Raw genomic sequence first — 25,159 nt, forward strand, 5'->3', positions numbered from 1 at the left:
TTAACCGCTGTGCCACCCAGGCGCCCCGACATTCCTATTTTAAACCAAGCAAACCCATGCAGACTGATTCAGCCTGTGGCCCACTAGCTTGCAATCTGACGTCAAAATCATTCACGGCATGGAATCCAAATTCTCCATCAATAAAGGCGGAATATCCGGGGGCTTGGGGAAAAAAATGACAGGAAGGAAAGGCTATGGGAGCACAGAGCCCGAGGACGTGGTGCTTGAAGAACCAGGTGTGTACTTGATGCTGGAGAAAGAATGGTCCAGAGGGGCAGAGAGGATGAGAAGAATGCTCGGCCTGTCTCTGACCCTGACGTGAGGACAAGCTCCTCCCACCACAGGGGCCTGTCGGGGAAGCAGCAGCCCAGGGAAAGTGGGGAGGGGGGGAACCAAGCCTCAGTTAGGGCAAGATGCAGAGAGAGGGCAGTGCAGACTGACATCTGCTCTGCAGGATGGGGTTCCAGAATGCCTGGGGGGGTGGGGAGGTTAGGAGAATAGGGGCAGCATGGGGAGGTGGAGAAAATGTGAGAACAGATGGATCTAATGGGGGTTGGTGGCCAAGAAGCCAGGGACGACAGGCTCAGAGGGTTGCCTCGCGATCATAAACCCAGCCACCCCAGAGCACCCAGGGAGGTGCAATGTCTAGCCCCTCCCCCTCCAGAACAGTATCCAAGGCAGAAGGCCACGAAGGGGGGCTGGGCCATGATGGGGCAGGAGGTGGCAGAGTGAGCGAACCCAGTGACAATGCAGACATCAGACCCCATCTCTGCAGCACCAGTTAGACTCAGAAGCCCACATGGTGGAGACAGATCAGGGGTCTTTCTGGAGAAAGTGGCCCAATTCTAAGGTGCCACCTGGTCTGGGAGAAAGGGCCGCTCTTGGAACTGAGGTTGTCTGTTGGGAGCGGGCACGTGGCGGGAGGGCAGCCCCGAAGGACCAGAGTCTGGGTGACCTTTAAGAGAGAGCTCTAGTTGTATTACAGCTGACAATTTCTGCTTTTATATTTTAGTGCTAAATTATGAAATACAACATACAGAAAAGTAAGAACAAGATGACACATCTGTGTCAAAGGAAAATATGGCAGATACCACAAAACTTTTGCCTCCTTCTTCCCAGATGTTCCCTCTACATTGACGTTGGCATAGAGCTTTCCTGCCCATATTTTTGTACTTTCGTGACTTAAGAATAAATACCTAAACAATTTATAGTAGCATCTTGTGTGCTTTTAGAGGATACACACAGTACAATGCTGTGTATACCCTTTGGGAAGCTTTAAAAATACACACACACACACACACACACACACACACACACACACACACTGCCAGGCCCAGGTGGTTTTATAGGTGAATGTTTCCAGTATTCGATATATGGGAGGAACAGGGAATCCCTGGTTTGTGCAGGTCCAACCAGCCTCATCTCTGTGCCACCAAGACCTCTCCCACACTCTGTCTCCTCCAACATCAGAGAAATCTCCAAGTCCCGAAAAAGTCACACTCAGACCCTGTTCCAGCACGACAGCATCGGGTCCCTGGCGCTCCTGACTTGGGACATCACTGACATTGTCTCCTTTCTCAGGAACAGCTGCCCTGCCCTCTCTATCTGGCCAGCTGGCATATTCAGGACCACGTTCCCCTTCTCACACATCCCCCCTTCCCCTCCACCCTGCCTTCCTGAGTGTGGGCACAGGGGGAAGGAATAGAGATCATTTTTTTCCCCAGCCTTTGGCATGACGAGGGCAGGTGGGTTTCAAAAAGGCCGTATCCGTCAGTACTGGTTTCTAGAAGCAGCCAAAGCCACTGGCTCTGCGGAAAATCAGGGCCGACTGCAATCAAGCTTCTTAGTTTGAGTCCTCCTGCCTTTGGACACTTTGCTGGAGTCAAGTTGCCCCAGCAGGATGCCTGTCAAGCAAGGTGAGTGACGTTTTCCATTCTTGATTGCCTCCTCAAGCCTTTTCATCACTGGAGCTGAAGACAGGTACTCACATCAGCTCCCTGACACCCCGTCAGACTCACTGAAGAAGCGTGGGACAGGCAGGCCCAGGGAAAATCATGGTATTTTTAGACCCCAGCGTGTGGAAACCTTTTTTCCCCTGGTTGTGATATGTTTCTGATAACCTCTGTTCACTCCGAAGGACTCAGTGTGTATCTGTCTCAGTAGAAAACAGGATTTCAGAGCCCAAAGGGACCTTAAAGGCCATCTTCTTCCAGCCTTGAACATGTCAGGTGAGAGAGGTCTCACCCTCCAGGGGAGAGGGGGCTTCGGATGCCAGCCTGACCCCCCCCCCCACTCCTCCCCAGTCTGCTTTCCACGTGATCAGGAATGATCTTTCAAAATACCAATCTGACCTTGTCACAGCCCTGCTTAAAAACCTTCAAAAGCTCCTTCTTGCCATCAGGATAGAGTGGGACCTTCTCCGCTGGTCCACAAGGCCCCTTGCTGTCTGGACCCTGTACCATAACCACGTTTGCCATGGTTCTCCCAGAGGAATACGCTCCTCCCAGCCTCCTTGCCTTCATTCTTGCTAGTTCTCCTGCCAGGAGCTCCATCACCGCACCTATCCACTCACCTTCCAGACTCCGCTTGGAGGCCACCCCTTCCTGGAAGTGCTCCCTGACCCACCCCTGGGATGAAGTCAGGGCTCCCCCTCTGTTCCCCTGTATTACCCTACCCAGTCCCTACATGGCCCTGGCATGGCCTCAAAATGCCCATTTCCTGCCTGTCTTCCCTCTCAGCTCCACGCTCCCAAAGGGTGAGGGCTTGGTTTTTCAACCCTAATATTCCTTGTGCTCGTGGCGTAGTTGACATTCGGGAAAAGTTTGTTCAATAAGTACAGTGAGGGAGGGAATGAATGAGTGAATGAGGGAAGCCTCTTGTCCAAAGTTTCATACAAGTGAGCCCAGGGCTAGGATTTCCACCCCAGTGCGAGTCCCACCACCTTTGATGCCCGACTCAAAAATGATAAAGCTACACCATTGAATGCCAGCCAAGCATTGCACCTATGTCTTCAAAATGCAGAAATGGCTTTTTAGTCCTATTACGGCTGTCTTACTGCCCCAGCTGAGCCGGGAGGTCAGTTGTGGGGCATGGGCAGCTTCAGATGAGATTGGTAAACAGGGCATTACGTAAGTAAAGCCCAGCCACTGAGTGCATTCAAAGTTTTAACAAGACAAAGAGCATGATCTTTACGAGCGCAGAGCAGAGCGCCCTCTGTCGGGCATGATTGGAATTGCAAGGGCCCCTGGCTCCATTTTTTTCCTCCATCCATCCTAAAGATGTCCATGGAGCGAGCGCCATATTCACGCATTTTGCCAAGTCAGTGGTGACTAGGAAAGATGCAGATCTCCACCAGTGGTGTTGACAACCTGGCAGGGAAAGCAAACACCTCAGAAATCTATTACAAGGATGGTGAGTGCTTTTCTAAGAGGAAATTCAGGGTGCTAAGTGACCAAGTGGCCTGGAGACCTGGCCTGAGCTGCATGGGCAGGCGGAGGTGAGGAGGAAGGAAATGAAAGCTCATCTGCTTCACCTAATATTCACCGCGCGGCTGTTATATCCCAGACACTGTAATAGTCTTGCGGACATGAGAGGAAGAGATGGAACGCCCTCTCTGAAGCAGTTCAGAGCCTAGTGGGGGAAGCAGGGCAGGAGACCCCAAAGCAATGACAGCCATCACCACCACCACCAAATAGTGGATAGTAGACATTTCACGTGGTCACTTTAATCCTAATAATCCTATACTGTAGCTGGATCTTACTCCTCTTGAAGGGTGAGGAATTCAGGACTCCTGATTGGGTCCAGCTCTTGCTCCTTCCACTACATTATCCAGTCTACCCCACTCAGTTAAGTTCAGAACAGAAGTCCTTTCTGGTTTACCATCTTCCCCCAAGCCCCGTGTGGACAGGTATTCCTGTGATTGTCTTTCTACAGATGGGAGCCATGACTCCTGTGCTCCTGAGCCTTGCCCTGGATGTCCCGGCTGTAAAAAGAGAGTGGGTCTGGAACAAGTCCCTTGGAAAGAGAGCACTTCAGAACACCTGCCACCCACGAGGTGGGCCACCCTGAAGCCAGTGACCTCTTCTTAGTTTCTCCATCATCTATCTCATAAAATTGTCTTGAGGATCTTTCAGAGCCTGGCACACGAAGTAATCCATGTATGTTGTATGTAGTCTATTAATTATTACATTATGATTAATTGTCATCATGATTATTATTGGCTCTTTGGGGGATCGTTTTCTCCACTCCTTGTATTTCCATGTGGAGGGACCCCCCGCTAAGGTGACACTCTCTGCCTCTCAGTTACTCATTCATGCAGCCTCAGGGGGGAAGGCAGCATTTGTCTGACAGGGAGCCTGGAGAAGGAACGAGACATGCTGGGGCTCCGTCAGCCCCCTCTGGGTCCTCTTTGAGAGCTAGCTCCTGGGTAGGTAAAATTTTAGGGACCCTGCACAACTGAGCCCCTTACCTTGACCTTGCTTTCCTTGGTTGAGGTTTGTTTGGACCTCCCCCTGCCTGGCTCCTATGTCTGTACTCTGTAAGGTGTTCTAACCTTGGGTGGGGAAGAAAAGAGTATTATTTATCAACCAAGCCCTAACAATTATCCAAGCCCCACCATTAGCCGAAAGTAAAATCCAGTCCTCTGCCTGCAATTTCCCACTCTGCTTTTGTTGCCTGTATAGGTTTTAGGTTGTTTGGAGAGGCAAAAAAAAAAAAAAAAGAAAAAAAAAAGAAAAAAAGAAAATAGTTTTCTGCCCGAAGATTTACAGAACCTTCGACTTGCACTTAGAATCCCCATAGGACTTGGGAGGCTGGACAGGTAACCAAGTCAAGGCTATCAGTCCTCAGAAGACGGGAACAGGACCAGGAAAGCGCTGTTATCCTAGGACGGCAGCTGGTCAAGGATGGAGCTGGACCCCATTTTCAGACCCTGAGTGCTAGGTGGGTCCTTCCTCCCCTAGGTGCTGCTTCCCAGCAACTGGGTGGGCCACCGGCTTTCCTGGACTTAAGTCAGGGAATGACTTTCCTGGGTAGTCAGGCATTCAGTCAGAATAGTTAGGTCATTAAGGGGTGAGGGGTGCTAGTTGTGAGAAAGAAGAAGATGGGAGGAGGCAGGTGTCGAGGTCCCCAAAGGGCCAGCTCCTCCAGCCCAGGTCGCCACGTGCAGGTCAGCCTTGCCTGCTGAGAACAAAGAGAGGCAAGGTCTTCGTCGGTATGCGGGTCATGCTCTTCTCAGTCTTCACAATGAAATCCCTTTATAGAAAGTGACGTGGATCGTTGGCTGATCTGGGGCTCTCAGCCCAGGCCTGCTTGAGCCTGACATCAATCCTGGGAGTGTGAGGGCTGTACAACTAACAGCAGAACTCTCCCGAGGCTGGCCTCCACCTACCCTTGAGCTGCACGCCCGGCCCCCTGTGCTCCTGTCCACTGTATAGTAGGCATGGCTGCTCTGAGGACTCTGGACCTTTGCTGTTCTCTCTGTCTGCAGTGCCTTTCCTCCTGCTGGGCCTGGACCCTTCATATTTAACCATCAAGGCTCCTATGGGTAGATATTTTCTGTGAAAACACTCTCCAGCCTTTCTTTGTGTGTGTGGTTCTCTAGCTCCCTGCTAGTACAACGTTTCATTTTGTTGCCGAGTCTAGGCCTCTTGGCCATCTCTGGCTACAGCTATATTTTACTGGACCAGCACCCCCGTCCCCTCTGATAACCATCAGTGTGTTCTGTAGTTAAGAGTCTGCTCCTTAGGGGCGCCTGGGTGGCTCAGTCATTAAGCATCTGCCTTTGGCTCAGGGTGTGATCCCAGGGTCCTGGGATCGAGCCCCACATCAGGCTTCTCCGCTGGGAGCCTGCTTCTTCCTCTCCCACTCCCCCTGCTTGTGTTCCCTCTCTCGCTGGCTGTCTCTCTCTCTGTCAAATAAATAAATAAAATTATTTTTAAAAAAAGTCTGTTCCTTGGTTTGTCTGTCTTTTTTTCTTTTCTCATTTGTTTTCTTTCTTTCTTTCTTTTTTTTTTAAAGATTTTATTTATTTGAGAGAGAGTAAGAGAGAGCATGACAGGGGGAGGGGCAGAGGTACAAGCAGACTCCCCGCTGAGCAGAGAGCCCGATGTGGGGCTCCATCCTGGGACTCCGGGATCGTGATCCGACCTGAAGGCAGACACTTAACTGACTGAGCCACCGAGGCACCCTTCATTTGTTTTGCTTCTTAAATTCCACGTATGAGTGAGATCCTATGGTATTTGTCTTTCTCTGACTGGCTAATTTAGCTTAGCCTAATACACTCTAGCTCTACCCATGCTATTGCAAATGGCAAGATTTCATTCTTTTTTTATGGCTGAATAACAGTCCATTGCATGGATACACCACATCTTCTTTATCCATTCATCAGTTGATGGACACTTGGGCTCTTTCCATAATTTGGCATTGTAAATAATGTTGCAATAAACATTGGGGTGCGTAGACCCCTTTGAACTAGTCTTTTTGTATTTTGGGGGGTAAATAGTAGTGTGATTCCTCTGATCACAGGGTAGTTCTACTTTTAACTTTCTGAGGAACCTCCATCCTGTTTTCCAGAGTGGCTGCACCGGTTTGCATTCCCACCAACAGTGCATGAGGGTTCCCCTTCCTCCACATCTTCGCCGACACCTGTTGTTTCTTGTGTTTGTGATTTTAGCCATTCTGACAGGTGTGAGCTGACAGCTCACTGTGGTCTGGATTTGCATTTCCCCGATGCTGAGTGAGGTTGAGCTTCTTTTCATGGGTCTGTTAGTCATCTGGACGTCTGCTTTGGAGAAATATCTCTCCATGTTTCCTGCCCGTTTTTTAACTGGCTTATTTGGTTTTTGGATGCTGAGTTGTACCAGTTCTTCCCATATTTTGGATACTAACCCTTTACCAGATATGTCATTTGCAAATACCTTCTCCCATTCAGGAGGCTGCCTTTTCGTTTTGTTTATTGTTTCCTTCACTGTGCAAGAGCTTTTTATTTTGATGTAGTCCCAATAGTTTATTTTCGCTTTTGTTTCCCTTGCCTTAGGAGATATCTGGAAGAATGTTGCTATGGCTGATGTCAGAGAAATTACTGCCTGTGTTCTCTTCTAGTATTTTTATGGTTTCAGGTCTTACATTTAGGTCTTTAATCCTTTTAGAGTTTATTTTTGTGTATAGTATAAGAAAGTGGTCTAGTATCGGTCTTTTGCATGTGTCTGTCCAGTTTTCCCAACATCAGTTGTTGAAGGGACTGGCTTTTTCCCATTGCATATTCTTTCCTGCTTTGTTGAAATTAATGGACCATGTAATTGGGGGTTTATTCTGGGTTTTCTATTTTTAGGTCCATTTTTATGCCAGTACTATATTGTTTTGATTACTACAGCTTTGTATTATAACTTGAAATCTGAGATTGTGATACCTGCAGTGCAATCTTTTTCATGATTGCTTTGGCTATTCAGAGTCTTTTGTGGTTCCATACAAATTTTAGGATTGCTTGTTCTAGTTCTGTGAAAAAAAAAATGTCGTTGACATTTTGATAGGAATTGCATTAAAGGTGTAGATTGGTTTGGGTGGTATAGGCATTTTAACGATATTTGTTCTTCCAACCCGTGAGCATGGAATGTCTTTCCATTTCTTTGTGTCATCTTGAATTTCTTTCACCAGTGTTTTATAGTTTTCAGACTACATGTCTTGCACTTTTTTGGTTAAGTTTATTCCTAGATATTTTATTATTTTTGGTGACATGGCAAATGGGGTTGTTTTCTTAATTTCTCTTTCTGGCGCTCCATTATTAGTGTATAGAAATGCAGCAGATTTCTGTACATTGGTTTTTGTATCCTGTAACTTTACTGAATTCATTTACTAGTTCTAGTAGTTTTTTGGTGGAGTCATTAGTCATTTCTCTATATAGTCATTTCTATATATAGTCTCATGTCATCTGCAAATAGTGAGAATTTTACTTCTTTCTTACCAATTTGGGCCTTCTATGTTTGTGCTGTTGCTGGCTCTGAAATGTAGGAGACCACATGCAAAGCACATAGAAACTCCAAGAGCAAAGGGAGGCCCCCAGTTGATGTTTAGCAAGGAAATGGGGACCTCAGTCCTACAACCACAAGGAACCAAGTAGGCCAATAACCTGAATAAGCCCAGAAGCAGATTCTTCCCCAGAGCCTCCATAGGAATGTATCCCTGCTGACGCTTGATTGTAACAGTGTTCAACTTCTGGCCTTAGAAACTTGTGAGGTAATAAATGTGTGTTGTTTTAGGTCACTAAGTTTCTGATAATTTGTTCTGAAAACAATGAAAAATGAATGCAGGGAGGGTCCGTGATTTCGTCATCACTACACTACCCACATCCTGGCGTCTGACGCACAGTGGGTTCTTGCTGCATATTTGACAACTGACTGAATTAAAAGGCATAGCCCAGGTGACAAAACCCAGCCCTGCTCACCTTTGGAGGGAAGACGTTTTGATTCTAGTACGGACTCTGCATGTGGGGCTCAGAATAAGAGAAGTTGGTTGACGTCTATATATACATGTGTATATATATATATACACATATATATGCTGAGAAGCCCTTTCATTGAGTTATTACCCAACAGCATCCCCACAGGCACTGACCAAGAAATGCCTACAACTTTAGGGTGCATATTTGGAAAATTGCTGGTCTGGTCTCTTATGAACACAAAGAAATGGAGGCCCGGAGAGGATCAGGTGACTTGTGCAAGGTGTGTTGTAGCCAAGTCTTGAACCCCATGTACTTGACCCCAAGACCAGCATCCAATCTGTTACACTACACACTCCCCTACCTCACAACCAGGATGATAAGAGTCTTGAGTAGGAAGCAACTGCATTCTCACTTTCCTGTTCTCTTTATTCATAGGCAGAGAGAGACAGATGAAAATGTGGATTAGGTCCATTATCCCTCAGCACATGTTGATGTTAATAAGTGTGTTCTTTGTAGATTCATTAATGCACCGCAAGGAACTGAAAATGAGTATTTCAGATGCTTAATGTGATATCCTGGATGCTCTGAGAACCAAGTCCCCCTGGACAAAGTGTTTTTTAATCTTTCTAAATGGTCTGTAATGGAACCTCTGGGTCTGTAATAGAGAACACAGTCTGTTATGACTTATTGACAAGATTTTCTAAAAAAGGCCTCATTAAAAATTGTCCCAAATTACATAACTGAAGCTTGTTCTCTCTATTTCATTGTTATGTTTTGAAATGTAACTTTAAATTGTTCTCCCTCTGTAAAAAGTCTCTTAAAAGAAGGATTCTTGACAAAAGTAGCAGTGGTCAGATTATTTCTTTTTATTTATTTATGTATTTGTTCATTTATTTGTTTGTTTCTTAGAGCAAGAATGAGTGGAAGAAAGGGCAGAAGAAGAGGGAGAGAGAGAATCTCAAGCAGTCTCCACATCAACATAGAGACTGATGCGGGGCTCCATATCACGACCCTGAGATCATGACCTGAGCTGAAATCCACAGTCAGGATGCTTAACTGACTGAGCCACTCCGGTGCCCCTATAATGGTTCATATGAAATCTTAACACCCTGTCAGAATTGCACTGAACCTGAGGTGTTACCTAGTTTGCATCTGTTTCCAGAAGTGAAAATTGGGACCCTGAGAAAGTAAGTGAATTTTCCAAAGTTATATTGCAAGTTTGGGGCATAACTGAATCCAAGATCCAGCTCTCTTGATATGCACGTTGAAGAACTGCTCCCAAAGCTTTACCTCAGAACCAGCCCAATGCAGGTCTAAATTCACTGGAATAAAATTACAGACTTTTTACTAGTAATCAGGAAAAGGAAATTATTTATAGGAGGCAAGCAGGAGGACAGTTAAGAGCACAGCCTTTGTAATCAGACTCTGTTATCTTGAGCAATTTATCACCTCTTTGTCTTAACTTCCTTGCCTATAGAAAGGGGATAATAAATACACCAACATGGTAGGACTATTGTGAGAATAAGTGGCATAAAGCAGATGAACATAGAGCTCTTGGCACAGCAAATGTTATTTATGACTGTTGTTATTATTAACTTGTTGATTTTGACATATGGTCAACATGAATGTTTACAGAGAAACGTTTCTCTCTGATCCAGTGGATGGTAAATTCCTATTTCTTAACCTGTCAACTGCTGGATTTTGTAATGTCTAAGAAAAGCATATATTCCCTTATCTCCCAAGATTAACGCCTTCTTAGTGAATTATTTTGTATGTTTGAATTGGAGGCTAAAAGCTATTTCTAAAAGAGCAGAAGAGTTGGCCATTTGCCTTCAACAAACATTTGCTGAGCATCTCCTCTGTTCAAGTAGGCTGTGTGAAGTGCAAAGGCAGAAACAGATTCTTCTGAGACCTGTGATGGTGGTAAAGATGGTCATTGATATAGGTGTTAAGGCACGTGTTCCTCCAGAAAGACAAATAAAAGAATTGGTAGCTGATCTTACAAAGGGAGAAAGAATTATGTAACAAGACATGTAGAAAGATCTCTGAGAGGTAGGATTTGGTTCAAGTTTTGAAGGGATGATAGATTTTCAATAAGTACTGTAGTAGGCAGTTTCTAAGATAACCCCCAGTGCTCCCCACCCTCTGGTAATCACAGCCTTGTGTAATCCCCTCCCCTTGAGTAGCTTGATTCTAGTGAATAGAATACCTTAACATTGCGGGAAAGTTGCTTTTCTCATCAGATTACAAAAGATTCCAACTTTCATATTGCCAATTCCCTTCACTGATGATATTGATGAAATGTTGTCATATTGGGGAGACCAATGTGGCAAAGAACTGGAGGCATCCTCTGGTCAACTAGCAGCAGAGGCCCACAGTCCAACATCCCTAAAGGAACTGAATCCTGTCAACAAACATGTAAATAGGCTCGGAAGTGGACCCTTCCTCAGTTGAGCCTTCAGATTAGACCCCAGCCCGGGTTAACAACTTCACTGCAGTCCTGTGAGAGATCCTCAGTAGAACTCCCAACTAAGGTGTGCTGATTCTGGATCCGCAGAAACTAAGGTAGTAAATATGTGTTGTTGTAAGCTGCTAACTTTGTGTTAATTTTTTATGCAGCACTAGATAACTAATAAAAGTGTCTATAGGGACAGAGGACAGTACAGCAATGAACATCCTGAGCAGTTGTCCAGGAAGCTATTGTCTTATCCATCCCTGGCCTTATGGGATTGTCTTGACAAGGAGGTGAGGTTAAGGCAATTTGCACTTCCTAAGCAATAAACTTGTGGAATAGCAATCAGACTCATGTGGCTGGACCATAATGTTTGTGGAGGGACATGGCAGGATCTGAGGTTAGAATGACACGCTATGGCTAAATTGTGAAGGTCCCTCCACACCGAGCTAAGGACTGTGAACTACATGGGGAAGCAGTAGGGAGCCATTGAGGATCTTGAAGTCGGGGAGTAACTTCATTAGAGTTGCTCTCCTGAGTATCAGTCTGATGCTGTGTGCAGAACAGAGTGAAAGGAGAGAACTTAGAGACAGCTGCAAAATCCCCAGGGTGGGTAGCAAGGACATGAACTCTGACCAAAAAACAAGCAAACAGTGTCCAGAAACATACCATAATAGAACCCTCATTGTGTTGCAACTTCTCTGAACACCCTGCACCCTTTTGTGAGGCAGGAACTTTATCAAGTATTTATTTGACGTCCAACCTATTTCCACTCCACACACAGTGACAAGTTCATATTGGAACTGAAAATATTCACAGGCTTCACTTTGTGGAAATGGAAGGAAATGTACCCAAGTTGGCGAAAGGAGGTGATGGGGCTGAGTATTTTCCCAGTTTTGCAGAGAAGACTAATTTAAACCTTGACAAGAGTGTCACTGTTCCCATGCCATACCTCCTTCACCTTCTAATGTCCTGGTTCTCAACCCAAGGACCCCAGCTCCCTATGAGTCCTTGAAAGAGGGTTGAAGGCTGTTCAAATCCATCCTAACATTTGAAAAAACCTGCATAGGTATCCTTGCAGTTACTCACAGTAAAGCAATCCAGGTAGCAAGGAATGCCAAGTTTCTTTAGTTGGGGCTAGAAATATATACCGTGCAGTGTGCCCGTTCTGGATGGCCAATTAGAATTCCTGGCCAGAGCTGTATTTTTTTAATTAACAAAAATGGGAAAACTAATTATCAGTTTAAAATTGGAAGATGTTTGGTGGGGGTAACTTAATGTGATGGTCAATAGCAGGATGAAGTTCTGGAGGTGCTGCTTGTCAGCTGTGTGACCCTGGATGAGTGATTCCTCAGTGAGACGCAATTTTTTTTTCCACCGGCAACATAGAGCCAATAACCTGCCTTTCAGAACTGCTATTTAGGCTTAAAAGACATATGATATATGCAATTTTCCTGACACTCCGTAAATGGTAGCTATTTTTAAAACAATTGGATAAAATATTTATAATATGTTCTGGCAACAGAGGAATGAAGTAAAAGGAACTGTCCGTGGTTCTGAAAGGTGTTCACCACCGTTTTTGCCTCTTCATTCCAGGGGCACCGGTTCAACCGTCTTAATTTCTCTCGTGGACTCTTTCTTCAGTCTCCCAGCCAAGGTTCCTTATGACTTTCTCGCCTTGACATAATTATCCCTCTATTCTTTTTGCTGGAGTGATCCCTTAAAGGCATGGATATAGTCATCTCATGCCCTTGGCAAGATCCAACCCCCTTCCATAGTATACAGGACCCCTCAAAATGGTGTACCTCCTGTCTCTCCCCTTGACTCCCACCATCATCATCATCTCCCCTTGACTCCCACCATGATTTCTGTGCTCTAATCTCATTGAATCTGTCACCACTTGTTTCCTGGATCCTGCCCTTTAAAACCTCCCATGCCCTTGTCATGCTGTTACCTCTGTTTAGAATGCCCTCTCTCCTTCTTTATATGGCAACCTCCAACCAATTCTCAAGTGTAAATTCAAATTTGACCTTTTCTTTTGCCCATTTTCTCCATCCCCCAAAAAAGATTTCACTTTTTTTTTAGCCTTCTATCCATCTCAGACTTGATCATATTTCTATGATAGCACTTCTCTTTTAAACAGTTCTGTCTCTTGTAACAGACTGTGAATACTTTGAAGGCCAAAGGTGATGGCTTATCTATCTTTTTGTCCTGTACAGGGTGGGTGTTTAGTACTAGCTAATGGATGAATGAGTGAAGTTACCTCTTTCCTTGGTCAAGCCCTGTCTTTGCACACTGGAGCTTAAAGCATTCCTCCTGGCTTCCTTCAGTATCCAAATAAATGAGCCATTACTTGAGCATACTGTATTTTGGCTCACTACATACCTGTTTATGTCATGCACACATCTTCTCTGCCATATATCATTCTTTATACTATATTCTTTATAAATGTGAATAAAAAGAAGAAAGTTATTTACAACCAACTTCTAATAGAAATATGGTAATTTAGAGCCGAGGTGCTGTCATTTCACAGGTGAGGAAACTGAAATCAAAGTAGAAATCACTCTCCCAAGTCACCCTGTAGTAGGTGGCAGAGGCAGGTGTCCTCCCTCCAGGCTTGCAGAACATGGATTGATGCCTCAGCTTAACTGTACTATTTTCATATAATTTTATTATTAGTAACAGCATTTTAAAGTTATTGATCTCTTTAGAACCAATGACAGGACTCCTGGATGGCAATGTTTCTTTCAGCTAAAATTCAACACCAGGAGTCAATATGGTTTGCTATCTTTGGAAAGACTGGTGATTAATGGAAGAGAGTTGATCATGTTGACTTAACTGGACACTCATGCAGTATTTGGACCATCACAACAAAGACGAGTGGGCACAAAACAACAAAACAAATGACCAACATTCAGGCTTGGAAAAGAGCACAGGATTCGAAGTCTGAAGATCCACATTTAGGCTTCATTCTGCCACCTCCTAGGTGTGTGACCAAGGGCAGGCACTTAACTCCATCAAGCCTTTTTCCAAATGTGAAGACTTGTAATAAAAATTCCTTTTCTGGGGTGCCTGGGTGGCTCAGTCAGTCAAGCATCTGACTTCAGCTCAGGTCATGATCTCAGGGCCCTGGGAGCGAGCTCTGCATTGGGCTCCGTGCTCAGTGGTGAGTCTGCTTGTCCCTCTCCCTCTGCCCCTCTCCCCACTCGTTCTCTCTCATAAATAAATAAATAACTCTTTTAAAAACTCCCTTTTCTGACTACACCAGAGTGAGGGCATTTATGTAGCATAATGCATGAAAGTTACAAGATAATAATCAGTGTAAGGTGCTGTGCAAAAACAGTTGAATTAAAGAACAAAACTCATCAGTTTTCTCCACACATCTGCAGACAGAGACACCATCCTAGGGCCTAAATAACAAATGTGTTCTCAACTCCCTTGTCTTAACCCCACACCAACCCCCATCCTTATACTCTCTTGATTCTGCTCCCATCTGGTTCCTCCTATTCTGACTCTCTGCTTTCCTGCCTGGGGGTGGAGTCATCGTATCTCCAGCCTCGACCTTTGCATTGCATAGTCTTCCAATCCAGCCTTTCCCAAGATTTTATGCATGCAGGTATCACCTGGATCTTGTTAAAATGCAGGCTTTCAATGGCAGTAGTGTAGGATATATACTCAGATTCTGCCTTTCTAACAAGAGGGGCCAAGACTGCTGGTTCATGGACCACACATTTAATACAAAGGCTCTAATTGGCCTCCCTGAATCCAGTCTTGCACCTGCCACAACCCATTCTCCACACTGTCCCCAGAGTGATCTTTTAAAGGCATAAATATGACCATGTCATTCCCATGCTTAAAACATTTAATGCGTAAGTAGACTCAATGTCAGGATTCTCAGGACGGTGTCTATCACCTGGGAAGTTTTAAAACAAAACAATTGAATAAACAAACATAAACAATGCCCCAGTCCAGACCAATTAAACAAGACCGATTAAAAGAGACAAGACCCAAGAGAAGGTATTTTTATTTTTTTAATATTTTATTTATTTATTTGACACAGAGAGAGATAGCCAGCGAGAGAAGGAACACAAGCAGGAAGAGTGGGAGGGGAAGAAGCAGGCTCCCAGGGGAGCAGGGAGCCCGATGCAGGGCTCGATCCCAGGACCCTGAGATCATGACCTGAGCCGAAGGCAGACGCTTAATGACTGAGCCACCCAGACACCCTGAGAAGGTATTTTTAAATAGCTCCCCAGGTAAGTCTAACATATAGGCAGGGTTACAGACCTTGGCTACAAGGATTCTCCCAGTATAGAAATGTAAAACTCACCATATCATTTCACCCTCAAAATAAACCCAGATACATTTATTCCCAGGTGAAGACACTGTGGTCCCAGTGGGTTAAGTGCCTCGCCTAAGTCATCCAGTCTGTCAGTGGTCCACACCTGCAGCTGCGACCACAGTGTTCCAACACATGACAGGGCCCAAGGAAGGGAAAAAGTGGGATCTGCACGAGTCCCGATCCCATGATTTCATGAATATATTTGCAGTTGGGTTCAGCATCTCGCCTGTTTATTCCCCAAACCCCCGTAGTCTTTGATGAATTCTGGAGGAGGAAATTGTTTGGCATTTTCAACCAAGGGCTCTGATACTTGAGCAGGGTGGTGGATGGAGGGTGACAGCATCTTATCAGTCATGGCCTTCCCGCTGCTGTCACTCCTCTGCCCCCAGCGTGGGCTGAGCTCCATCTCTCAGAGCAGCGAGTGTTGCTTCCACAAGGAGATGCGACGTCTCAAAATGTCAGACCGCCAGTTGCTGCTGTCAGCTTTTATGGCCCATGATATTTATCAGAGGAAAACAATTAAGTCCCCCAGAACCTGGGATTTCCTTCAGAGCTCAGGCAGGTGGTGACAAAATGTTCACTAGTGAGGTATCTTATAGCACACATTGGGCTGTGACCCAGCATTAGGGTGTCCTCCCGTGAGAAGGACACTTTACACATGTGGTCCTGTTCAATACTAAAGATGGTAAGCTTTGTACTGGGCCCTCATTCTAGTCATGAGGAGGTCAGGGCTCAGAGCAATGACGTGACTTTCCCAAGGAGACACAGCTGGGAGAGGCAGGGCCAGAATTAGCCTGTAGTCTGATGCCAACCCGGGGCCTTTCCATAGGCTATGTGGCTTCAGGAGCCCAGATCATTGCCCGGCACCGGTAAGATATGCAATCAACACTTGTGGGATGAATGAATGAGTGAATGAATGTCTCATGTCATGCTGCTTTGAAGTTAGGCTCCAACAGTTCTGGGTATATCACGTTGGACTCAATAGCTTCATCTTGCCTGATGAAGATGAAAAACAGTTCTTGATAACTGGTGTTGGAATGGCTGATAAAATCAATTTTATTTGCTGATATCGAGTTCACATTAAAGGGAAATATTCAGATCGCAGGGGACAGTGTTCCAAAGACGCTTTGCTTTTCTGAGCCTTCAACTCCTTACCTTAGAAAGGGAAAGCAGGAGAAGATGGACAATGAAATTCTGTGCTTTACAGATACTCAAGGATCCAGTAAATCCGGCAATGATTACTAACGTGCAAGCAACCAGGAAAGGTGTTGAGGGCTTTCTCCCCACGGCCCTGGATCATCCTCATCAGAGCACCTGCTTGAATGAGGCCGGGGTAAAGCAAAAGGGAGGTAGGGCTGGTGTCTGCTTCTTTTCGAGACCCTCTGAGCACCATCTGCTTCCTGTTCTGGACCTTATTTTCCCTCCCCCATGGTGAAGTTGTTTGTCAAGCTCCCAGCGTGGCATTCAAAGCCCCATGTGCCTGGGCCCAACCGGCCCCTTCAGCACTGGTTCCCACTGCTCCCCTTTCTGCTCCAGTCAGCCTGAGTCACCTGCTCCCCACACTGCCCTGCACGTTCCCAACTCACTGCACCTGCCCTCAGCCTGGGGTACCATTTTCCCAGCTCAACCTTGTGAAACTCCGCCCATCAAATACCACCCCTCCGCTGAGCTTCCCGAATCCTCCATGTTCCCCAAGTGCTGTATACCATGTGTTAGAATTCATTCATTCATTCATTCATCCATTCATTCATTCACTTATCTCTTCATGTATTTATCCTCTTAATGAGTCTCTGAGCATTTGCTGTGTGTAGGCACTGTGCTATGCACTTTTCAGTGTCAACTCATTTAATCCTTGCAGCGATCCTATGAGCCAAGGGTCATGATTATCTGGATTTGCACATGGGTCAACCGAGGCACGGAGAAACCAAAGTCACCCAGCTCATATGTGGCAGAATTAGTATTTAGATCATACAGTCTGGCCCAAGCTAGTATCTCTTCTGCCAGATCCTAGGCTGCCTCAGGACAGAGACTGTCATTCATGCACCCAACATTTATTCAACAAGCATCCACAGAGCACAGACCTTATGCCAGCCCCTGTAATGGGTGCTACCATCACAGTGGGCACAATAAGGCCTCCCACTCTTGTGGGGCGCCCAGCGCAGGGCTGGGCTTCAGAAAGGATGCTTCAAGACTACTGAATGGCCTGGCTCGTAACACTATGCAATGGGCAGAGTTCAAAACCAAGATCAAGGATAGATTCTTTGATGGCTGCAGGAGTGATAAATGAGGGGTGTGCTGTCATTCCGTGCTCTGCAGGCACTGGAAACAGGAAGCCGGTGGTGGCAGATGGGTGCTCAGAGATGGGAGGCAGGCACTCACTGGCGGGGTGGGCAAAGCCAAGTTAAGAGTGCAGAAGACAAGCCTCACTGCTCCAGACTGGCCCAGGGCTGCTCCCGATGCCTGGATCCAGACTGCGAATTCCACCTGCGCCAGGAATACAGCTGAGACTCTGTGCATGGGTGGCCAACATTGGCTGCCTATCACCTTCACTTGGGTGCCAGTTCCCTTCACAGAGTGAAGCCTTGGAGGAAGACAATCTGGAGAGGTGGATGTGGAGCCATGCTCCTTCCTCCTGGCTTGCTTCGGTTTGTGTCTGGCTCTTGTATCTTATAAATTGGTTTCTTCTAGAAACTTCTGAGGAGGGCTCCAGAAACTTCTGCTGCTCCTTGGCGTAGCTCAGCAGAAGCCCTGCAGTTTGGCTTAATGTAACACCCATTTACTCATCCTGTTATGTGCTGGCTGTGGCGCTGGGCATGGGAGGGGTGTGAGGAGAGGAGGGAAACAGAGCCAGGACCCTAGAGACAGACTGTCTCTGTGTGAGGTTTGCCTGGCCCCCAGGCAGGTGAGGCGACATGCCAGCATTGGCAAATAAACAGAGCACCAGGAAGACCCCAAACAGGGAAGGACGGGGCCCTCTGGGTTTAAGGAAGGCATCTCAGAGAAGGAGAGATTTGAGCTCAACTCAGAAAGAGTGGGTTTTCATGGGCTGTGAAGGGAGTAATGAGGTCATTTCAAATCATGGTGTGGACTTTATTCGGATAAAATGTGCTTGATCTGAGATGGGCTTCGGAAGCAAGCAGCGCAGAGCCCTCCTGCTGCTCCCCAATCTTCCCCCTGCTGGGCTTCCATCCCTGACTGCACTGCCCCCACCTGCACCTCCAGCCAGTCTCCAAGGACACAGCCCACCTTCTTCATGACTCAGATTTTCTGCTTCTCTCCATTTCCAGCTCCACAGTCTGCTCCGCCTGCCAGCATTTCTCCACCAGACCACTGCGACAGCCTCGGAGCCCCAGGCAGAGTTATTTTTGCTTTCGTCTGGGTTCTCATAACACTTGGAACTTATTTCTATTATTGACTTTCTCATATTGCATTGAGTAGTTTTCCGAGCCTGTGAGGTCCTCATCCCTTTGTCTCAAAAGTAGCATCTGGCACGTAATAGATGCTCAGTGTCTGTTGAAATGTTGGGTTGGATACGCCTCCAATGGCTTTTTCTTTATGTCAGGTCCTGTGGTGTTGGCTTTCAAGACTGGACAGATGGTGACCCAGCTGAAAGTTAGGGCCAGTAACCAGGGAGACTGTCCGATTGATCTGACCCCCAAAGGGCCTCCGTTTGGCCATAGAAGTGGGCATTTCCAGAACAAAAGGGACAGAGCTGCAGCATTCCAGAAGGGGCTAGTGGAAGGCCACGTCATATGAACCCCAGGTGTAGGTGAGAAGGAGCAAGTGATAATGATGGTTGGGGGCCATGGTGAGTGTAGCATCCTGGTCTAGGAATGCACGATCTATAACCACAGAGATCTCATCGACCGCCTAGAGATCCTGCTACGTTGCAAGACTGAAGACGACCCAACTAGGCTCGGGAGATTAAGCCAGCTGCCCAGACCTTTGGAATAGCAGACAGCATGGCACGCTAACAGGAACATTTCCCTGAGAGTCAGGAGACCCAAGCAGGGACTCCAATTCCGCTGTGAACTGGCTGCGTGATCACAGTCCCATCACAGCCATGCACCCCCTCCGGCCCAGCCTCCTGCACTCACTAAAGGATCCCCAAATATGTGGCTCATGTTTGTGAGGACTGCTTTTCTGTGGGTTCCAACACCCAAGCAGCAGCTGATGAGAGCGGAAGTGACGGTCAAGCCAGCCTGGGTTTGATGCTAGGAAAGTGGCAAGCAGATGATACGGGATGTGGTTGTGACATCACCCTCCATTCTCTCTGGCACTTTTCTGCCCCCCAGTTCCCCCCCCCCATACACACTCTGCACCAGGCACATCACTGCCCTCCGCCTGCCCTCTTCCCGTCCCAGCTCTCATCTTCTCTGCCATGACCTCGGAGGATTCCCTGCTCCCGCCCGCCTGTCCTTTGTACATTCCCAGCATTCTTCAAATATATTCCTTTGGTGTTTTTGGCCAATGGTCTTGCCTTCTTGGCAGAGTCCAACACAACACACCTCCAGCAGTGGAAATTTTCACCTGCAGAAGGGCTTCGGCCCCCTGCCTCTCCTCTCTCCTGGGTGAGCTGTGCAAGCACGCAGTGCCCAGGGAGCATTTGCCACCTGGCTGAAGAGCAGGGATCACCTGCTGAGGCCAGCCCCTGGTACAGAGCCAGCCAGCCCCGTGGTAATTGTGCACGGTCCACACGCGCGGCCCGAGCTCCCGTCCCATCCCAGACAGTCATTAAAGTCTTAGGAAGAAGAGCAATTTTTGAACGTTTTGTGACTTTCGGCATTTGCCTCTATCCCCCAGCAGGAGTCTCAGTGGGATTCTGCTGAAAAGAGCCGGGCCATCTGAGAGCCTCCCCAAGATAGACTCTCGAAAGGAGCGTGGGTCTCCCTGCACACCGTGGCGACTTCAAGTGTGAACAGGGAGGCATGGGAGACTATGCCACTTTGGGGGATGAAAGACAGACAGACAGGCAAATGGACTGACTTAATTATGCCTTGGAATTGATGCGGAAGAGCATAGAACTTCGAACTGAAGTGGGTCTAGGTACTGGTTCTACAACTCCTTGGCAGTGTGACCAGAAGTGAGTTACTCCCCCTCTCCAATCTATAAAATGGGAAAAGGAATACCTCTCTCAGCATTGCTGGAAGGGTTAGTGAAGAGGAGGTGATGCTGGGTAGACTGGAAAGTACTGAACGCTCAGAAGCTAGTCCAGGGAGCAGGTAGATGTCAGCATGGCCGATGGGGACTCAGGACATCAACCCAATCCTGAGCCCGTACACTTTCTCTGCAGGCAGACAGAGGTCTGGGACAGGAGACGAGGTGAGAGGCCAGAGACTGCTGGCAGGGGACGGGAGCCCTGCGATGCTCGTGCCAGGGGACAAACAGAGTCCTGGATTCAGGCTCCCCCATCTCTACAGAGGATGGACCCTCACAGTAGGTTTGTGGCTTCTGTGGCACCACAGGGCTAAGCAGAGCTGAGCCAGAAGGTGTTCAGAACAAGCCCCCAGGAGAGAACTGAAGACCAGGCAGCGAGCCTCACAGCACCAGGTTCCCAGGGTTCGACCACGCTTCCTGCCTGCCCCTCCATGTCTCCTCTTCTTCCTGACTTCCTCTGCCAGCCTGCCCCGAGGGAGGTCCCATCCTCCGTCGCCCTGGCCATGACAACAGCCCATCCTTGGTCTCCTAGCCTGCAGCCTCTACTTCTCCAGTGTCTTTCCACCAGTTTTTGGTTAGATCAACTTCAAACAGACATCTCAGTCTCTACCGGGCTGAAAACTTACAAATGTGTCTCTTTGCAGAGCAGTTTCCCAAACGGTGGTCCAGGGCACCCTAGTTCCTGCAGAATGTTAGTGATACGCCTTGGAAAAAAGGCTCTGTGCTCAAGTTACATGGGGAATGACGGGCAGAGCAACACAAAGCAAGCATCCAATGCGGCTGGACTTCCCAGAGCCCCTGCAGGATGAGGCTACTGTGACACTCCCCGAAAGGGCCACTCTTCCCCAGCTCATCTGGAAAACCGTCTTCCCTTCTCTTTTGTGGAAATGGTTTTCCGTGGAACACAGTGTGGGGAAGGGTGACCTGAAGAACGAAGCCAGAACCCTCAGCCTAGCACTCCAGATCTTCTGTGACTGGGTCTCGAGATCATAGAGAATCAAGTTAATTGTTTCAAAATGGATTTTCTGCAAAAACCTCCAACAGGAATAAATGAACTTAAATTAAAGCTGAAGCAATCTGTACCACAGCTTCCCCGAGGATGTGAACGCACGTGAACCTCACAGCATGCTGAAACGGATACCGATCCAACGCACGCCCTTTGTTTGACAAGGGTGATAGGACTGAGACCCTAGAGGAGCAGGACACACAGACGTGGCCCAGTCCTGTGCCAACACAGATCCCTTCACTCCCAGAGCGGGGCTCTCTCTGACTCACCATGGTTGTCCCTGGAGAAACTCACCATGGAGAGACAGGGAGCAAGTTGTACCCACTGGTGGGATGACCTGGGAGTGTAATGAGATTAACACAGGAAGCACCGACAGAGGAAACTAGAGTGGGGTTGATCCGAGTGATTTTATTTGGCTGGTTAGACTAACAGGAAGTGTTCCAGGGTGAGAGGATTATGCCAGGCCAAGGAATAAGGTCTCCCATTGAGAAAGGATGGGGACAAAACACTTCCGGGGAAGTCCAGCTCCAGAAGCTCTCTTCTAGACTATTTGAAGAACCAGCCAATATGCCTACAAGGAAATTTTTTTTAAGCTTTAGTGCCTCAGTTCCGATTTCCTGGATGCAGAGTCTTTCACAGGGCTTCGGGGACATAGTGTTTTGAAGGAGTTATCTCAGGAGCAAGGGACCAAGGGAAGAGGAATAGGTTAGGGAAGGAGCTAAGCAAAGATGTGGTCTCCACTGACGTCTGACTTCCCCTGACCCCACAGGGAGCTCAGGATGGAAATCACGCCACAGGGCTGGTTCCAGCTTGAGGCAACGGCTAGACTTTTGTTCTTCCCCGCCCCCCCCCCCCCGCCCGGTTAAGAACATAAATGTATTAAAGTATAGTTGGAGCTCTGACTTTTGTTCTCCTTGTCGGTTCGTGATTGGCTGCCCCCACCCGGGGAGGGGAGCGGCTGACATACTACCTTCCAGAAGAGATGGATTCCTTCATGCTCTGCAGAGGGGGGCAGCTGGGGCTGTTAGTAGTTGACGCTTGGAGCAGGTGGGGGACAGAGGTACTGCAGAAGTAGAGGGGACCCAGTGGGGTGCACACAGGATCCACTATAGCCTGACTCCCACCTACTACAGGGAGGGAAACTGAGGTCCAGAGAAAGTCAATGACTTACTGAAGGTCACACAACTCAGCCCCTGAGCTTGGGGCACAATTGTCAACATGGCTCCTATTTTCACCCACAGATCCTCAAAGCCACAGGTCCCCTGGTGGAATCTGGCTTTTGTCCTTGCTCAGCAGAGCCAAGCAACTGCTGAACTTCAGGGCATGAGGCGAGACGTATCTCTTTAATACCGGTGCCATATTGATTGTTTTCAGGACCTTGACATAGCTGGGTCTGTAGCGTGGACCACAATGAATTGCTCTCCCTTTCTGCTGGTGCCTGAGGATGACTTCATCATGAAAGGGGCTATTTTAAAAAGCAAAAAGACAGCAATATCCTCTCCAATGCATTTCTCGGATGGATAAAAACATGTTCTCAAATGAATGTGAATGTCGAAATCATAGAATTTACAGCTGGGAAGGGAATTTCAGAGACCATCCGTGGAGTGGGGGTGCAGGCAACACTGTCAGCACCCACAATGAGGCACCGCACCCTTTCTCCACCCTTTTCCTTTGATAGATTTTGATGGTGAGCCTGCAATTCCTCCCTCCGCCCTCTGTCTATAAATCAGGCACACATAGGCAATAAAATAATATCCAGGATTCCCTGTAACCTCACCTATAGCCCATCTGGGCTTTTAATCTGTGTGAGAACGTCTAAACTACCCCCTGAGTTGGTTATCATTCCATCCCAAAGCAAAGAAGCTTGACATTTAATTAACTCGCGTGGCCCGATCATGGGCAAATGGAGACTTCCCGAGAGGCATTTTGAAATATGGAAACAGCCCTTGGATCTCAATTTCAACCTTAAAATATCTCTGGGAGTCTGGGAATGCCAGTCCAATGGGACTCAGTGAAGATTTTCAAAATTACAGATGGGGAAACTGAGGGCCAGAGCCAGGAAGAGATTGTCCCAAGGTGACATGGTGAAGAAGACTAAGGTCAGATGCTTCCTCAGGACTCAGCAATAGTCCACATCAAAAGCGAGGCCCCAAAAGATTATGTGTGACCGTGGGCCTTGTAAAGTGTAGAGTCCGCAACATTTGTACTAGTCCCTCTTGAGTTCACCCTTTTGAAAGGTTGCCCTGATAAACAGCAGGACATGAAAAGTCAGCAGGAACACGGAAACACTCAGGACTTAGAGTTTTTAATGAGGAGAACCAGGACATTTTTCTGGCTTCTCTTGAAGGTGATCCCTGTAGCACTGACTGATGATCCTTCCCCATTTTAATAGCAGTCTGGTGGTGATATCATAGCCAATAAATTTAAGTGACACGTGGAGTGCAACTGCAGAATTTAAACTCTAACCAAGTGCTGTATTTTTTTTTTCTGAAGATGTGACATGCAGCTGATTGACCTGCATTCTTGAGTCATATTTATAGGACGAGAGCTTTCTTGGCAGCAACGTGAATCAGTTCATGATCTTCAAGACTAATAGGATAAGCCAGCAAGAAAAGCTGGGTACGCGCGACTCTTTACATCTTGAAGGGCTGAGGTCATTATTATCCCTTCTCATAACCACCGACCTCATGACCACATGGGCATAGGCTGCCCACCCAATGTGCTATTCTCACTAATAGGAGTTGTTTCCACAGGTGCCAAGACCGCAAGAAGGAGGTGGCATCCTTTGAAGAGTCCTGCTGAATTGCTTCCTTAGGACCTCTCCTCCTGCTGATCTTGAAATTCCATTAAAATGGCTCGATTCAATTTCATTCATTGACATCCAAGCTGGAAGGGACTAGAGAGAATATCTTAACCCACATCTTCATTATACAAATTAGAAAACAGAGGCTCACACCAGGGTATATCCTGCCTGTGGTCGCAGTTAACACAGCCGGAGCTAGGACCTAGAATTGTTGAAGCTTCCTGAAGGGCTCATTTTGCCAAGTCCTGTAGCCTTCCCGCCTGAGCAAAAATAAAGTGGACATCATCAAGCTTGGCCGTGAACGTCATGGCCACACATTCATCCTTTCAGCAAATACTTTACTAAATACCTGTTATATATAAGGCACTGTTCTAAGCAGTGGGAACATAGTGATGAACAAGATAAGGGCTTTGCTTTCACAGGGTTCTGTTCTAGAGAGACGGATGAACTGATAAACTAATAAATAGATAACATCAAAGAGTTAGAAGCACTATAAGAAAAAAATAATAATAAAGCCACAAAACGACTTAGAGGAAAAACGATGGCTTTGGGGAGGTGTTTTGGAGAAATTGCCCACGAAAGTATCTCTGTAGAGCTGACTTTTGAGCAGAGACAGAGGAATAGAGCAAATCATAGGAAGGGCACTCCAGGCAGAGGGAACAGTAGGTGCAAAGCCCCTTGGGTGAGAATTAGCTTGATGTACTCAAGGAAAAGAAAGAGCAATTGAGTAGAGTGGAAGGAACAAGATGAGAGTCTTAGGCCATGAGGTTGGGGAGTTAGGCATGGCTGGATCTCTCAACATAGAATCTGTGGAATTATTTCCCTCAGAGGAATCAGATTGAGAGGATCTGATTAAAGATTAAAGATTTGAAAGGCCACTCTGGTTGTTGCATGGAGATGTGCCTATAAGGGGTAAGGGAGGAAGCTTTTGCAGGAGTCCGGGTGACTACTGTGGCAACCGTGAA

Source organism: Ursus americanus, chromosome 26 (assembly GCF_024610735.1).
Source record: "Ursus americanus isolate L20-20 chromosome 26, mUrsAme1.1.p, whole genome shotgun sequence".
In the NCBI taxonomy this organism is placed as follows: Eukaryota; Metazoa; Chordata; class Mammalia; order Carnivora; family Ursidae; genus Ursus; species Ursus americanus.